Source organism: Protopterus annectens, chromosome 2.part2, assembly GCF_019279795.1.
Source record: "Protopterus annectens isolate FY-2018-M chromosome 2.part2, PAN1.0, whole genome shotgun sequence".
Lineage (NCBI taxonomy): Eukaryota > Metazoa > Chordata > Ceratodontiformes > Protopteridae > Protopterus > Protopterus annectens.
The window spans coordinates 809,203,311-809,221,165 of NC_056730.1; the positions used below are offsets into that span (position 1 = coordinate 809,203,311).

Genomic DNA, 17,855 nt, shown 5'->3' on the forward strand with positions numbered 1-17,855 from the left:
CTTTCAGCTCGCAACCCTGGATGCTATTTCCAACTCGTCCATGAAGCTCATTGCTCACACAGCTGAAGGGTCGACCAGGGCAGTGGGTTCAGGTATAGCCATCAGAAGGCACTCCTGGATGCGCTTATGCAACTTTGTGGAACCATTTAAAGAGTCATTCGTCATTGCTTCCTTTGACAGATCCAGCCTTTTTGGCCCAAAAGTTAAAGACACACTAGCCAGAAGTGAGCAAGATGGTAAGACCCTATCTGCCGTAGGCATATGTTTCTCCGTCTCGCAGAGGCCTTATTCAAGGAACCAAAGGAGTGGGAGACTATGGTTTAGAAAATCCAAAGGACCTTTTCAAGACTCATGAGGTAAATATTTTCCCCTGGGCAGAGGAGGAAGCAATGGAAAAACAGCCCTAGGGGCAGAAATGGACTGCATAATCAGGAGTCCAGAGAATCTTTCTCGGGAACCTCCTATCAGCATCCATGAAAGGGTGCCCGATTGTCTTCCTCTGGAGGCAGTTGGGGGGTGATTATACCTGCACCTAACAGCCTGGCACTTTATAACGTCAGACAAATGGGTGCAGGGAATAATATCTAGAGGCTACCAAATACCGCTGTCTGCATGTCCCAAATCCCAGAAAAAACTCCCAGTAGAAATTCAAAAACTGCTCAAAAAAAGCGTCATACAAGAAGTCCCACCAGACCAAACAGGATCCGGGGATTACTCAAGATTCTTTTTAGTGCCCAAAAAAACCAGGAGACTGGAGACCCATGTTGGATCTCAGCCAATTCAGCAAGGCAGTTCAACAAACCAAATTCCGGATGGTCTTGGTACAATCCATACTTCCTTTCTTGGAAAAAGGCAACTGGATGTGCTCTATAGTCCTCTAAGATGCTTATTACCATATAAAAATGGAGAAAAGCTCCAGGAGGTTTTTATGCCTTCAGCTAGGAGCCAGCCATTTCCAGTTCATTGCACTGCCCTTTGGTCTCACCACAGCCCCCAGGGTGTTCACGAAATGCATGGCAGTGGTTGCTGCTCACCTCAGACTGCAAGGATTTCAAGTCTTTCCATATCTTGATGACTGGCACCTCACCGCTACCACCAGGCACCTCTTAGAACAGGCAAGAGATTGCACCAAAAGTGTTTGCACATCTCTAGGCATAACAGTAAACTTCAAAAAGTCCAACCTTCAGCCTACTCAGCAACTGGACTTCATTGGTGCTCACTTAAATACCGTCTCAGGAATTGCTTCTCTCTCTCCAGAAAGACTACACAGTATTAGAATCCAAGTCAGACAAATTATCCAAAATAACAGGTTCCCAGCGAGACTTGTCCTTCAAGCCTTAGGCTCAATGGCGGCTTCAGTCACTCTGGTTCCTCTAGCGAGGTTTCATATGCGAATCCCCCAGTGGTTACTAGCAACCCAGTGGTCTCTGATACACCAACCTATGTCTCATCTAGTCTTAATCACCAGTCATTGCAAACAGGACCTCAAATAGTGGCTTCTCTCATAGGTTCATAGGTAGGTACAAGGCTATCAAGGTTCATAGGTAGGTACTAGGCTATCGACTGAAGGGCCTAAGTAAGATGTCCTTCATGGATGCATCTGCAGTCATAACAACTGGGTTGTCCTGTCGTCAGGCAGCCCTTCGGTCGGCCGGATTCCAAAGTCCGGGTCCGGCTTCGGCTGATGTCGCACTTCACCCGACGTCATCTCTGCTGGTCTTCCGGTATAAAGGCATCAGCCGACGCCATTTTCTTCAGTCTTTCTTGCCGCGTGGCCAAGCAGAAGCTGTTCGCAAGTGCCGGTCGGTCAGATCCAGAGATTACTACTACCGAATACTACTTCGAAGACTTCTAAAAGCTAAGTACCCCGTTGGGGACTCTTTCTTGCCTCAGCCGATGTCAGAAAAAGTCAATAACTGTTTAACTTGTGGGAAACAAATACCTCATAAAGATTTCCACTCTTACTGTTTGCCTTGTTTAGGCCCAGACCACGACGTAGCAGCCTGTTCGGCCTGTGCTTCTTTCAACCGACAAACGCTTAGACGTCGGTCGGAGTTTGCTGAACAGTTTTTCGGCTCTGAATTTGCGTACATTATGCCGTCGGATCCTCCGACTACCCAAATTATTAAAAAACGCAAAGAAAAAGACCGACACTCGCGGTCCGCGGTTTCGGCCGAAACCATGGTTAAGCAAACCGCGAGTGTCTCTGTTTCGGCGAAACCGAGAAAACTGATCAGAGTACAGCCGAATCAATGACTACTACTGAGGTTCCGGTTACCTTACTTGAATCGGCCTCAGAAATTTTACCTACTACAGTGGTTACTAGTGACTTATCAGACACCATCCCTTTGGATGTCTCTACCCCAGCACGTGGTGCTGCTAGGCCTCCTGCAGCCATGTCTATTAAGGCCTTCGCCAGGGCTAAAGCAGCCAAATCTACTAAGTCAGTGCCTGTTAAACCCCCTCAACCAGGCCCACTTCTAGTTCACAAATGCTTACTCTGGCAGAAGATTTAATATCCTTAATTAGGGATCTCAACCTCACCCAGACAGGGCCTCTCAGCCCCCAGAAAGAGACCTAGAGCAGAGCCCCTCGAGCCTGTGTCCTCTGATGATTCTGCGGAAGACTCAGATATTACAGACCAGCCAGAGGCTCCTTTCTCCAATTTTGAGGACTCAGATGCTGAAGAATCCATTCCAGCTGCTTCCCCACCAGAAGAATTCTCCTTTGGGGAAACCTTACATGCCATGAGAGAACATTTCCAATGGCAGGAACAGGATTTTCAGACTCCAGAAAAAGACTTAGGACTTTTCTGCACCTACCACAACACAGGCCCTTAGCTATACCTCCTGTCCTCTCTGTTGTGGACGATGCATTTAATGATGTTTGCACTGCACCAGATTCTTTACCTCCAGCACCTGCCAAACCAGATAGATTTTACAGGGTGCCAGACACTCATCATCACCTATACAAGGCCCCTCTTGCAGACCCGAAACTATATCCCAGGGCCCTAAGGCAGTAGCCTCAACCACAGCAAAAACCCTATTCCTTCTGAAAGGGAAGCCAGGTCTTTAGACAGATGGGGCAAAAGGTTTACACCTCTGCTACTCTCTCAGCTAGAGCTTTAAACTGTCAGTTTCACATGATACAATACCAAGAGTTTATGCTTGATCAGTTAACTAAAAAGCTATCCTCTGATGCCTCTATAGATAAGAAAAATCTATTAGAAATGGTAAATAACATACAACAGGTTAGTAACCATTCCTTAAAATGTGGCTATGATGCACTGGAGGCTTCATTTAGATCAGCCATGACTGGCACAGTGATAAGAAGACATGCATGGCTGAAGGAACAAGTTTTACCGGATCATGTTAAAGCTAAGTTATTAGATGCTCCTATGGATAAGACCAGTTTGTTTGGTACACCTGCCCAGCAGGTAATGAAGAAAATGGAAGAAAAGGCAAAATCTGTACAAACGGTTAAAGATTTCTTGCAGGTTCAGCCCCCAAGGTTTAGCTGGAACTGGCCTGCCAAAAATTGGTCCTTTCCTGACTCCACAAGATCCCAAAGGGGCAGGAATAGACATTCCAGAGGCAGAAATCAATCCAGAGGGGGTGCCTACAGAGGACGACAGTGGCAAGGTAATAACAGAGCCACAGGCACAGCCACTACCACTACAACAGGGCAATCACAGTGACTTGATTCTAACTCCGCCTACCAGGGAACAAATAGCAGCACCCTTAGGCGGAAAATTAACCTTATTTTCAAAGAACTGGCACTATATCACAAAAGACAAGTGGATTTTGCAAACCATAGACCAAGGTTACCGTTTCCACTTCCACACTATACCAGTCAAAAGAGGAATGCCAAACCTACCTCCAAATCAAAAAACAGAAGCTCTACAGCAGATAATGCAATTAACAAAGATGAGAGCTGTGGAAAGAGTACCAATAACAGAACAAGGCAAAGGATTCTACTCCAGACTATTCCTAGTTCCAAGAAAGGAAAAAAGTTGGAGACCTATTCTCTATCTGTTCACCTTAAACACATACATCATTGTCCCAAAATTCAAGATGCTGACCCTACAGCAACTTCTTCCCATGCTGGGCAAGGAGTGTTGGCTGGTAACTCAAGATCTCAAGGAGGCATACCTGCACGTCCCCATTCGACCAATTTGCAGAAGATACCTCAGATTTCTTGCAGGATCAGAGCACTATCAATTCTCAGCATTGCCCTTTGGCTTATCTACTGCGCCCAGAGTATTCACAAAATGCCTGGCATCAGTAATCGCCCACTGCAGACTACAGGGAATCCAAATTTATCCATACCTGGACGACTGCCTGCTACAAGGGGACAACAAAAGCAAGCTGACAACAGATTTACAAAGGGTCATTTACTTGCTACAAGCACTGGGATACACAGTTAATTTGCAAAAATCAAGGCTGATTCCATCCCAAACAAGGACATTCTTGGGCTGAATTGGACACAGTAAAACAAATGGCATTCCTAACTGCAGAAAAACAAAAGATCTCCTCTTTACTTCTTGGCACTAACAAACCACAGCAAGCTAACAGCAAGAAAAGTTCTGCAGGCCTTGGGCTTCATGGCATCATGCATAATCTTGGTTCCACATGCCAGACTGCATATGAGAAAACTACAGTGGTACCTAAAGAATTTATGGTCCCAACACAGGCACAGCCTAGAAACAGAAATTCCACTAATTCCATGCCTAAAACAGGAGTTCCTATGGTGGGCTCAAGCATGCCAGTCAAACCCAGGCTTACCCTTTCACAAATATCAAGCAAGCCAAACCATCACAACAGATGCCTCAGACCTAGGATGGGGGGCTCACATGCTGGACAAATGCGTGCAAGGATTGTGGACGTAGGACCAACTTCACCTGCACATCAACCTAAAAGAAATGCTGGCAGTAAAACTGGCAATCCAAAAATTCAGACCATTCCTCAAAGAAGGCCATTTGATGATAAGGACAGACAACACCACAGTCATGTGGTACATCAACAAACAGGGAGGCACTCATTCATACCCCTATGCAGAATGACTTTGGACCTTTGGAACCTGGCACTCAGCTACAACATCCAGTTACAGGCAATGTTTGTACCGGGAAAGGAGAACACTCTAGCAGACATGTTAAGCAGAACCACCTCGGATGCTCACGAATGGATGCTACACCCGGACATCTTCAAGACCATCGCAAAGAAATGGGGAATGCCACAGATAGATCTATTCGCCTTCCCCCACAACCACCAGCGCAAAAAATTCTGCACAAGGACATTCCATCCACTTGCATCGAAGTGGATTCGCTCTCCTTCAGCTGGAAAGGCCTGACAGTATATGCATTCCCACCTCTTCCCTTGATACACAAGGTATTACTAAAAATCAAGGAGGAACGTCCAAGGATAATCCTGATAGCTCCAAACTGGCCAAGACAACACTGGTACCCATTGCTGAGGAGCATGTCTCGGGACAAAATGTGGTCAATACCCATGATGCCTTTGATGTTAACTCAGAACAACTACAGCATCATGCATCCAAACCTAAAATCGTTGCAGCTGACTGCATGGCACATCACATAGCAGCAACTATTCCAGATCTCTCCCAAAGGGTTAAAGACATTATCCTTGAAGCCCGCAGACCTTCAACAAGAAGGAACTATGCAGGGAAATGGAAAAGGTTTGTCATTTGGAGTGCTGAAAGAGGGAAGGATGTGTCGAATATAGATATGGCTAACATTCTGGAGTACTTGGCAGAGCTTTTACATACAGGCCTGTCCTATTCCTCCATCAAGATACATGCATCAGCTATTTCAGCAGAATACAGCTTTGATCCACCTGTCTTCTCACATCCTCTACTCAGGCAGTTCCTCAGAGGGATCAAGAATGTAAAACCTCCTAGGAAACCACCACTGCCAGCTTGGGATTTGAACTTTGTGCTAGAAAAGTTGACACTGCACCTTTGAAGCAGCAGCAACAGCAGACCTACAGCATCTTTCATGGAAAACTGCTTTCCTACTGGCAATAACCTCAGCAAGGAGGGTTTCTGAACTTCAGGCCCTAATGGCAGTACAACCCTTCCTAATCTTCCACCAAGACAGAGTGTCCATGAGGACTAATCCTACATTTATGCCTAAGGTGGTATCCAGAGTGTCCCTAAACCAGGCAATCCACCTACCTACCTTCTTCCCAACCCACAAAACAGAGGGAAAGAATGCTGCATACCTTGGATGTACACAGACAGCTACGCTACTACCTGGACAGAACAAAAGTAACAGAAAAACTGACCAGCTTTTTGTAGCCTATGCAACAGGAAGGGAAGGAAAAGCAATTTCCAAACAGACAATCTCCAAATGGATAGGAAATTGCATACGATTCTGTTACTCCTTCCATGGAAAACCAATTCCACAGAACATACGACCTCATTCTACAAGAGCAACAGCCACTACCACAGCCTTCTTACGAGGAGTGGCAACCAAGGACATTATTGAGGCGGCTACTTGGACCTCCGTGCATACATTTGCCAAGCATTATAATTTACCTCTGTATTCCAGATCCCGAGCAGGGTTTGCCACTGCTGTACTGCAAGGGATCCTAACCACACCATAATCTATTCTTCCTCCTCCCCTAGTTGGCTATGGTATTCTACCCAGTTGTTATGACTGCAGATGCATCCATGAAGGACATAGTACAGTTTTGTACCTACCATAAATGTAGATGTCCGAACTGGATAGCATCTGCAGTCAGGATTACCCTCCCTCCTTCCCCTCTGTGGTACTCCTAGGGTATTTACCCTCCTAATAGCTAGCTGGTGGGGGGGGAGTCTCTTATGGTGTATTTGTTTGTATATATGTACATACATGCTTATTTTTTGTTTGCCTTCTATCCTTTGGGAAACATTGGCATTTTACCCAAAATTTAGCCTTCCAAGAGGGCAACTGGCATCTGGGGCAAGAAACACTGAAGAAAATGGCGTCGGCTGATGCCTTTATACCCGAAGACCAGCAGAGATGACGTCGGGTGAAGTGCGACATCAGCCGAAGCCGGACCCGGACTTTGGAATCCGGCCGACCGAAGGGCTGCCTGACGACAGGACAACCCAGTTGTTATGACTGCAGATGCTATCCAGTTCGGACATCTACATTTATGGTAGGTACAAAACTGTACTTTCCCTGGCTTACGCCACCCAAGAAAGTTATTTTCCTGTGCCCTTGTCGAGCAGAGCCACAGAAGTGATCCCCGGGGTGTATTTCCTATTTCCATCCACTCATCAAGATTTTTCTTGAAGAGTGCTAATGAGGAACTTTGCTTGACATAGATGGGTAGCTTGTTCCAGAGTATGGGAAGTCTCTGGGACAGGAATCCCTCCAGCATGTCCTGTTTATTGTAGTGACAAGGTTTAGGTCCCCAGAGAGTGTAGCTCGGATGGATTGGGATTTCTGTATGTGTAGTATGTCCAACAGCTCTGGGTTTGACATAGCTTTTTATGAGATCTCCTCGGACTAGGCAATATGCTACGGAGTAAAGCTGGAGTTTTTTGAGACGGTCAGTGTAGGGCATCTGTTTGAGGCCAGTAATCCTCTTTGTGAGGTACTTCTGTGGCCTTTCCAGCTGCTGCAGATGTCTTGTGAGGTACATTCCAAAAGGGGTGCTGTACTGTATAATGGGTTTAATGAGTGTCGAGTAGTGGGGAACAATGACCTCTTTTTTCCTGGATGAGAACCCTTTTGTGATGGTGTGCCACGTAGAAGGATTTCCTGACTACTGTGCCGATGTGATTATCAAAGGAGAGTCTACTGTCCACCTGGGTCCAAAGGTCTCTTATCACACATTTGGCATTAAGTAGACTGCCGCCTATATGGTAGTTAATGAGTACAGAGTTTTTACCAAAGGGGATGACTGCACTTTTTGGCATTGAGCTTGAGGACATGGTTCTGACACCAGGCATCTATCTCAGTGAGGCCCTTCTTTAAGATGTCCACATCATTTGGGGACTCTGCTATGGCTCCTAATTTGCAGTCATCTGCGAACTTTGTTAGCCAAAGGCCTTCTGTGTTAGCCTGTACTTCAAAGAAGTAGATACCAAACAGGAGTGGTCCCAGGACTGAACCCTGTGGTACTCCACTTGTCACTATTTTGAAGTCAGATTTGGAGTCTGCAACTTTGAGTGTGGGTTCTGTCAGTGAGCCAGTTGGCAACCCATCTTGTGACGCAGGGATTTATACCTAGTTTAGTGAGTTTAGCTATAATTCCAGAATGGGGAATGGTGTCGAAAGCCTTGGCGAGGTTAAGATAGGCTGTGTGAACCACCTTACCCTCGTATATGGCTTTGGTGACTGGCTCAAAGAAGTCGATCAGGTTCAGGAGGCATGATCTGCCTTTTACAAACCTGAACTGGGTGGGGTCCAGAGTTTGGAGGTTAGTAATGTCTTTTGTTTGAGTTCCATTGTGATACGTTCCATGGCCTTACAGACCAGCCTCGTCAGGCTAATAGGGCGATAGTTCCTGGGATCAGTGGTGGCTCCCCCTTTGTGGAGTGGGATAACCCACTCTGACCAGATTCTCTTAGGTCGCCCATTCATCCTACCTCAGCCCCAAGCCATAGTGTCCACGGATGCTTCCCAGATAGGGTGGGGGATGGGGGCATTAACTGGGAAAGACAGTCCAAGGCACATGGTCCCAACTGGAGGCCAATTTGCAGATAAATGTTCTGGAAATGAGGGTAGTGCTGTTAGCGTTGCAAGCATTCCAAGATGCCCTCCCTCTAGGGACAGTTGCAGTTCAGACAGACAACATGTCAGTAGTCTGGTATATCAACAAACAAGGAGGAACCAAATCTTACCCACTTTGTCGAGAAAACATCAATCCACACACATACACTTATAATCCTACAACTAACCCTACACTAAACTGTACATACACTACTATCTATCCACTTACCTTAACCCAAACCCTAACCCTAAGGTCCGTCACTATCGCACACTCACCTAACCCACGCCCTAACCCTAACAACCACACAATCGCACACTTACCTGAACCTGTCCCGTAACTTTCCACCACAGCGCTGAAAATAACGAAGCCACAGAATCGGCCAACCAAATTCTTTCCCTAGGAAAGAATTTGGAGCTCTGCAGCTTTGCTTTTTTTAGTGTTCACTCAAAACGGGTCGATATTAGAACATTCGAAGTTTTAAAACTTCAGTGTTCTGGCATAGACCCCACCTGGCAGCGATTTCAAATTTTCACCCAGGCTGGAATGACTCTCCAGTAATGTCTCTCAAGCTTTGCAAAGCTTTGTTTTGAGGACTCTTACTACTAAAACCACCATTTAAAGATCCAACTCCCCCATGGGATTTAACTACTGTTCTTCAAACTCTTATCAAGACCCCTTTTGAACCAGCAGCCTCTTGTGATTTGAAGTACTTATCCTGGACGACATTATTTTTGGTGGCTATTACTTCCACAAGAAGAGTTTCCGAATTGCAGGCCCTGTCATGCAAATCACCTTACCTAATTTTTCATAAAGACAAAATTACACTAAGAACAAATCCATCCTTTTTACCGAAAGTAGTCTCCGAAATCAGTCACTGCAATTACAATTTTTTCCCTAATTTTTCTAACAAAGGAGAATGTTCCCTTCATTTACTAGATGTGCACAGACAACTACGTTTTTATTTTTACAGAACAAAGGAATTTAGAAAATCGGATCAGTTATTTGTAGCATTCTCTTCAATCTGTATGGGCAATCCAGTTGCTAAGGTTACTTTAGCTAAGTGGCTTAGAGACTGCATCACATACATTTATAATCATCAAGGATTTCAGCTTCCCAAACCAGTTCAAGCCCATTCAATAAGAGCTGTGGTGACTTTCAACAGTTTTTCATGCCAGAGCTTCTCTGAATGACATCTGTGCAGCAGCCACATGGTCTTATCATCATACCTTTATAACTGATTACAAATTAGATCAGGTCTTGAGGGATCAAGCATCCTTTGGCTCTGTGTGTGCTTAGGAATATTCTTCCATGAGAGCTCCCAAGGCTAAAGTAGCTGGGGATTCTGTCCCAGTGTCAAGGATTAGGTGAAGATTAACAACATCAGATAAAGAAGTTATGTCTTACCATAACGTTCCGTCTGTGTTGTTGAACTTCACCAGTCCTTGATATCCCCACCCACATTACCCCCATCCTGAGACTCTTAGTAGATTTGATTTAGCCCTACGCTATTTTCTCAATGAAGGGCTCATATATTGCCTCTTTCTCTATTTTCTCTCTAGTGAACCACAATTGGTTGTCTATACACTTCTTATTTGGAAAACTCGATCTTAGGTAATCTCTGTGAGGAGCATTATGGGTAGTGCCTGGGTCGAGAGTTTGGAGAGCGCTAGCTGGAAGATATGGCCGAGTCGGTTTGGAACCGAACCTACTGTCAAGGGTGGGTGAAGATCAACAACACAGATGGAATGTTATGGTAAGACATAACTTCTTTTTACTGAGGTATTTGCTTTGAAATTCTTTGTTTCTTCACAACCAGCAACAAGGCAGAATGGAGCAGGATTACTGCAGAGAAGTAGACCAATAGCATATGGGCTAATGGCTCTGACTGATGTGAAAGCTTAATATACCTAAACAGAGAATAAAGTTCTGGCAGTAGGTTTTGGAGTCAACATTTTTCTGGGTATGTTTATACCAAATTAATTATGATGGAGTCATCATAAAACACTGTAGAGTATTTTCAAGATGTCCCTACCTTAAGGTGTTATCAAGACTTCAAAGAATGACGTTGAGCTTGCAGATGTATAACCTTAAAAGTTCATTTTAAGCCAGGTAAATTGATGGCCATAAGTGATGCACTTAGTAGATCTTTCATGCAAAATTATAACGAAGCCAATAATGACTTCTATGTAGAGATGTACACAAATGCCCTGTATAATCATCATAGCAACTGTATAGACTCTGCTGTACCTGATCAGATTAAAACCAGGCCCTCCCGAATAAACAAGCCACATTGGTGGGCATTTAATATAAACAGATTTTATAACAAAAGGAAGAAAATGATACCTAAGAATAATAGGCAACTGCCTCTGCAGAGGAAGAATTCCCTCCATAAATTGAACAAGCAAATTAGAAGTCTTGTAAAGTCCCTCTAAAGCTAATTATGAATCTAAAATGGCATCCCTAGCCAAGGACAATCATAAGGCATTCTTTAACTGTGCCCAAAATCTAAAAGGGAGTGTCCAGCTATGTGCTGCATTGGTAGTAAATTGTACCACTCACTCTATACTGGAGGAAATTGCCAACCTGCTAGCTGACAGATTTGGTGCAAACTTCACCCCTTGTCCCCACCAGCTGTACCCCAAAGTATACCTAACACCAGTCCTCTACCTAGTATCTCTAGAGATCAAGTCATGTCTGCACTCTCCAAGGTGAAAAACATGGCCTCAATGGGACCAGAAAACATTCAAGGTTGCTTACTAAGCAATTTAAAACAGAACCACCTTGACCCATTTGTCATTCTCTTTAGCCGTAGCCTGAGAACTGGCTTTGTACCAGCAGGATGGAGAACAGCAACAGTAATCTCCTTGCATAAAGGGGGGCCTTCAACCGACCCTGGGAGCTATAGACCCATAAGTTTAACCAGCTTCATCTACAAGGCCATGGAAAAGGGTCATCATGGACCTCATCAACAAGGACTATAGGCGACCTTCAAATTCTAAACCTAACCCAGTTTGGCTTCTGTAAGGGTAGATCATGCTTACTCAACCTGGTAGACGACTTCAAGAAAGTCACCAAAGCCCTGGATGAAGGTAAGGCAGTGTATGCCGTCTGACTAGACCTAGCCAAAGTCTTTGACACAATCCCCCACTCGGGCATGATTGAAAAACTCTCCCAGCTAGGTGTTAACCCTTACATCACATCAAAGTTGGTGACTCCACATCTACCAAGCAGACCTGTCACCATTGGCATACCACAAGGATCTGTACTGGGCCCTTTACTATTTGGAATGTATTTCTCAGCAGTCCAGGCTAAAGTAGACAGCCTTTGGCCTACTATGTTCGCTGATGATTGTAAACTAGGCAGAATCATTCATAGAGCCCCCCAACAATGTTAACATATTACAGAAGAAACACAAGTGGAATGGACCATATGTAAAATACTAATAAAAAAACAATAAAAACAGTCCAGGCAGCAACCAGAAATTGGTTGTCGAACAGTCCTTTTAATAAAAATTCACCACAAGCGCTTTCACCCTGACTCAAATGCAGGGCTTTTTCAAGTACAAAGAAAACATAACACCTCTCCTATTTAAATACCCCTATGTGTAAAAGAGCGCCAAAACTTTTAAAGCTGTAAATACATAATTCACATCTGCATTTTAAAATATTCATAGAATAGGTCCAAAATAGACCAATAGCAAAATTGGTTCATAGACATGAATTTAAATGTGCATAAGAAATTTAAATAACATACTTGACTAAAAATTGTCCCACAATACAAATACAATAAGATTTATTGAAAAATAACCCACTTATTAAAAAAAAATCATAACTTCTCAGATCTCCTAAACAAATACGGTCTAATGGAAATATGATCATTTAATCCTGGAGGTTGGGTTGCATTTAATTTTAATTGCCAATAAATTTCCCTACAACAAAGCCAGTTCTCCCAATCCCCACCTCTAGGGTCTACATGAACCTGTTCCAAAATTCCAAAAAGAAATCCAGGGTGGGTTGGTTCCATGTGTAGGTGTCTATACAATACACTATTTAAATTATTTTCCTAATATTATAGGTGTGTTCATAAATACATTTATTAAGTGCCCTTTCTGATTTTCCAACATAAAAACTAGGGCAACCCTTACACAAAGCCAGGTGTACTATAACTTTAGTGGTGCAATTACCCTTTCTAAAACACACACTATTCTTTGCGAAATTGTTCAAGGTAACTTTTACTTTTTCACAAATGTATTTACAGTACCCGCATCTTCCACACTTTCTCGTACCCTGGTCCCCCTGAAATCTAGTCCTGTTGTTCTTTTCAAAAAGCCTTTTTAAATTGGTCCCTGTTTTGAAAACAAAACTTGGACTCTCCTCTACCTTGCTCACAATATCCTTGTTGAATTTCAGCATTTTCCAATTCCTTTTGACTAAGTCCTTAATTTCCCTAGATGCAAAACTATCCTGTAAAACCAAGGCTTTCCCGAAAGTTTTGGTCACCAGTAAACTTTTCCTCAATAGTGCTCTGTGGGGAGGTTACCTAAAAGGGGAAGATATTTTACACCCCACCCCGCTATAACCTCATTTGAAACCTCCTCTATCAGGTTGCAGGGTAACCCCTTACTTCAAATAACTCAGAAATAAATTAAACTTCAGATAAAAAATCTACTCTTTCTGAAGTCATTCTTGCTTGTCTAATCATCTGGCCCTTCACAATGCTTTTTTTCTGCTTCCAGGGATGGTCACTATTATAAGGCATATTGGAATTGCTAAAAGTGTTCTTCCTATGAATCCTGGATCTTAAACCTCCGTCAGTTTTGTCTAACCTTAGATCTAAATAATCGATTCCGTGCTGGTCAAACTTGAATGTAAATTTTAAAAAAATAGTAGTTGAATTGAGGAACTCAAGAAAATTAGTAATGGTACTCGCTGGACCTTCCCAAATAATAAATATATTGTCTCAAAAGTGGCGATATAACCTAATGTTCTCTCAGTAAACCAAATTAAACAGGTACTGAAGTTCCCATTTGAGGAGGACCAGGTTAGCATGAATGGGAGCACAAGCTGTCCCCATCGCTACCCCTCGAACCTGTTTAAATGTTTCCCCTTCAAAAAACACAAAATTGTTTTCCAGTACAATTCTCATAAGTTCCACCAATAATTCTACTTCAAAACTCAATAAAGACTTTTTCTCATTCAAAATTGATCAAAATAAATTCAAACCCTCCTCTGTTGGAATACACAAAAATAAATTGACCACATCAATAGTCAAAAAATACACTTCCCCTTCATAGGGCTGTAAGGTTAGACCCGAAAGGAAATCCCATGAGCCCTTCAATAAATGTACAAAATCATCAGTAACATGTTTCAGGGATGGTCCAAAAAAGTGGCTATGGGGTAGGTTTTTTATCCCTTACTTGAAACAACAGGTCTATATGGTAAAAGTTACCTTGAACAATTTTGCAAAGAATAGTGTGTGTTTTAGAAAGGATAATTGCACCACTAAAGGTATAGTATATCTGGCTTTGTGTAAGGGTTGCCCTAGTTTTTATGTTGGAAAATCAGAAAGGGCACTTAATAAACGTATTTATGAACACACCTACAATATTAGGAAAAAGAATTTAAGTAGTGCATTGTATAGACACCTACACATGGAACCAACCCACCCTGGATTTCTTTTTGGAATTTTGGAACAGGTTCATGTAGACCCCAGTGGTGGGGATTGGGAGAACTGGCTTTGTTGTAGGGAAATTTATTGGCAATTAAAATTAAATGCAACCCAACCTCCAGGATTAAATGATCATATTTCCATTAAACCGTATTTGGTTAGGAGATCTGAGAAGTTATGATGAATTTTTTAATAAGCGGGTTATTTTTCAATAAATCTTATTGTATTTGTATTGTGGGACAATTTTTAGTCAAGTATGTTATTTAAATTTCTTATGTACATTTAAATTCATGTCTGTGAAGCAATTTTGCTATTGGTCTGTTTTGGACCTATTCTATGAATATTTTAAAATGTAGATGTGAATTATGTATTTACAGCTTTAAAAGTTTTGGCGCTCTTTTACACATAGGGGTATTTAAATAGGAGGGGTGTTATGTGTTTTCTTTGTACTTGAAAAAGCCCTGCATTTGAGTCAGAGTGAAAGCGCTTGTGATGAATTTTTATTAAAAGGACTGTTCGGCAACCATTTTCCTGTTGCTGCCTGGACTGTTTTTGTTGTTTTTTTATTAATATTACAGAAGGAGCTAATGCAAATAAATGACTGGTACCAAAGTCACAGTCTAAAACTAAACGCAGAAAAGTTCATTATTATCCCATTTGGCAAAGCAGAATTCCTGACTAGTTAAAATATTGACAGCACTCCTCTTAAGTTGAAACCCAGTGGGAACACTGGTCGTTAGCCATCTGAACTTTGACCACTAGCTTTCCACAGTAATAAGGAAAGCCTTCTACATTGCTCATCTCAAAGGTTCATAGATTAGTACTAGGCTGACTGCCCTTGTGAACTTTTTTAAGCCTAGCCAATTACTCCTTGTGATAATCCAATCCTGCACCATGTGTCTATAAGTTAAACACATTATACCAACCTCCCACATCATCGCATCCCATGTCTAAGGATGATGTAATCCCCAGTTTATTTGACCCTAATCAGATCATTAATGGAGTACAGTGCTTCCTTCTTCAAGCATCTCACCAGACACCTGCAGCAACTGGAGGGACCACAGAGGTTTGTCACTAAGAAGATACGGGGCCCCCAAACCATTACCTACATGGATAGACTGAAAGCCCTGTCACTACTCTATCATATAGGCTACTAAGAGGTGACTTGTTCCTGGCCTACAGGGCAGTCTCTGACGCCGACCTGATGGAAATGCTGCACATCCGCATATCAAATAGCAGTAGAGTCACTCACTCACTCTAGGAATCTCAGCCTTGCCAGTGACATTAACAGAACATGCTGGACAGACAGGTATGTCTCCCAGAGATTGATGCTGCTCTGGAATAAACTGACAGTTCATATAAAGCAGAGCTCCTCAATGACCCTGTTCAAGTGCAACATGGACAAATGGATGGGTGACCTTAGATTCACGGGGGGGGGGGGTGCATCTATTTTCTCCATGGACAGGGGAGTTCCTGCTGATGTGTTAAGTATGTCCTTCTAAACAAAGACAGTTTGGGTAACCTGGGGTTAATATGGCTAGGATTATAAAGGTTCTAGGGCTGCTAGCCTAGTAACCACTTATAAACCTGTGAACCTATGTGCTAGAAAAAAGATGTAGAAGTTTGGGGAATTTTTTCACAGTTGCCTGTGTCAGCACAGAAGTTAGAATAGCTAAAGATCTGTCCCCTACTATCCCTTTTTTATTTAATTGATAGATCAGAGTGTGAGTGAGTAGTTTAATATTTTGTAACATAGACTTGTAGTGAACAGATGCAAATAAGCCTCTGCATCATTTGTGTGACGAGCATAATAAGTGGGAGAAGTGGGCTAGTGGCTTTGTGTATTAGTAGTTTAAAATGGTCAGATTTACTTTTAACTCAAATAACAGCTCTCAGTTTCACTTAGAATTAATTGTAGGAACGGCTTTATCACCATTGCAAAGTATGTACTTACTTATCTGTAGCTCAGAGAAGTACATAAGTAGAAGTTTTTCTGGAGTGTTAGGGACTGCTGTTAAATCCACTAGCACTAATACTAGACATTAGTGTGAACCACACATAGTGACTGTTTTAATATTTAAAGGTCAGACTTGCATCAGTTTACAACTGGACAATACTTGGGGTTGTTTAAGGTTGAGCATCATACTGCTTTTCCACAATACTTATTGATACTGTTAAAGTACACAGACTTGTACATTATATACGACTTTCACTTATTTTACTTGTATTAAAACGTTAAAGTAGTAGAGTAGGTTAGGCTCTGTTTTTTTCTTGTTTGATGTTTTTTTTTTATTTAAATGATATTTACATTATAATCATTTTTTGCCATCAAGTAGTGCGTGCTACTAACACATTTAAAAAAGGCAGAGTTATGATTGTGTCTGAAGTGTTTTATGTGGTATTACTCCATCGAAAGAGACTGTGTGTGAGGAATGATTACAGGATCATAGGAAGTTACTAGGCTAATGGTCCTAGGGCCCTTACAAGACTGGCCAAGTTCTTACCCTTATTTCCACGATCAGCACCTGTTCACCCTGTCCAAGAGGGCCACAGGTGGAACCCCCAGGGTGAATTTATGGTCACCCATTCAATCGTCCAGATTGTTTGAAGAGGGCAAATGAGGTTCTCTGTTTGACATGAAGTGGGAGTATGTTCCAAAATTGTGGTAACCTGTGGGAGACAAATCTGTCCAACAGGTTTTATTAATGTCACATACCAGGTTAAGGTCTTTAGAGGGAGTAACCCATGTACCATTTGACTTCCAGATATAAAGCATTTCCAATAAAGTAGGGTCAAAGGTTGCCTTGTATGCAAGGCAGAGATCACCACTAAGTAGTCTGTATGAAACAGAATAAAGTGACAGTGATTTCAGATGATCCCCATAGGGCATTTGCTGAAGACCTTGAATTTTCCTTGTGAGGAACCTTTGTGGTTTCTGGAAAGATACATACCAGAAGGGGTGTTGTACTCAGTTATTGGCCTGATGAGGGAAGAGTACAGGGAGGGTATAACTTCTTTTTTTCTGGAGAAAATGCCCTTACTTATGAGATGAGCAATATAGAATGCTGCTCTTACCACTGTAGAGACATGGTGGTCAACGTTAAGGTTGCTGTCAACCTGTGCGTCCAGGTCTGTCACCACTGAGTGCATACTTAAGGTGTTGCTATTGATGTGGTAGTTATCAAAAGGAATGATGATACATTTTTTGTATTGAGTTTAAGGCCATGACTTTGGCACCAATCATTTTTGTGTAAGACCCTCTTGTAGGATGTTGACATAATTTGGAGATTCTGTGACTGCTCCCAGTTTGCAGTCATCAGCAAACTTTATCAGCCACAGCTCTTCAGTTTTTGCTTGTACTTCGGAGAAATAGATTGCAAACAGTAACAATCCCAGGACTGAACCCTGTGGATCATCACTGGTTACAGGTCTGCTGTTGGAGGTGGATTCCCCTATTTTGAC

The 17,855-nt window shown here is 42.6% G+C and overlaps 1 protein-coding gene across 1 annotated transcript in view; it reads left to right on the forward strand.

The window, feature by feature from the left end:
- RASA1 (RAS p21 protein activator 1) overlaps positions 1–17,855 on the forward strand; it is a 3,076,403-nt gene that overhangs the window by 2,339,706 nt on the left and 718,842 nt on the right. The gene's annotated exons all lie outside the window — the stretch shown is intronic.